This window comes from Penaeus monodon, chromosome 33, assembly GCF_015228065.2.
Source record: "Penaeus monodon isolate SGIC_2016 chromosome 33, NSTDA_Pmon_1, whole genome shotgun sequence".
In the NCBI taxonomy this organism is placed as follows: Eukaryota; Metazoa; Arthropoda; class Malacostraca; order Decapoda; family Penaeidae; genus Penaeus; species Penaeus monodon.
In genome coordinates, this window is record NC_051418.1 from 11,151,256 (window position 1) to 11,151,588 (window position 333).

A 333-nucleotide genomic window follows, 5' to 3' on the forward strand; every position below is an offset into this window, starting at 1 on the left:
CAAAAACAATGTTAACAGAGTCTGCCTCCCTCAGTCTTTGTTTGTCATATGCCAGGATGAATCCTAACTATCATGGGTGGGTAGTGTTACTATATTGTCCTAGATAAGCCAAGGACTAGAGAATGCTGTTTGGATAAGGCTAATCTCTGTGCTGCTGATAAGGCTGTGCTGGAGTGGAAGTGTTTAGTCAGTGTTATTTATGGGAATGTGATTAACTTGTTAAATAGGCTTACAAGTCTAAATATGCCTCTTGTTTGTAAGGTTGATGTGTGTTTCTGTTGTATCTGTGGATATTGTTGATCTTGTTTTGAGTTGGTTTTGCCTGTGGGCACC

General features: G+C 39.9%; 1 protein-coding gene across 1 annotated transcript in view; it reads left to right on the forward strand.

The window, feature by feature from the left end:
• The window catches only part of LOC119594025 (neurexin-4-like), a gene marked incomplete in the record, with an annotated part of 37,999 nt that overhangs the window by 1,829 nt on the left and 35,837 nt on the right, over positions 1-333 (forward strand).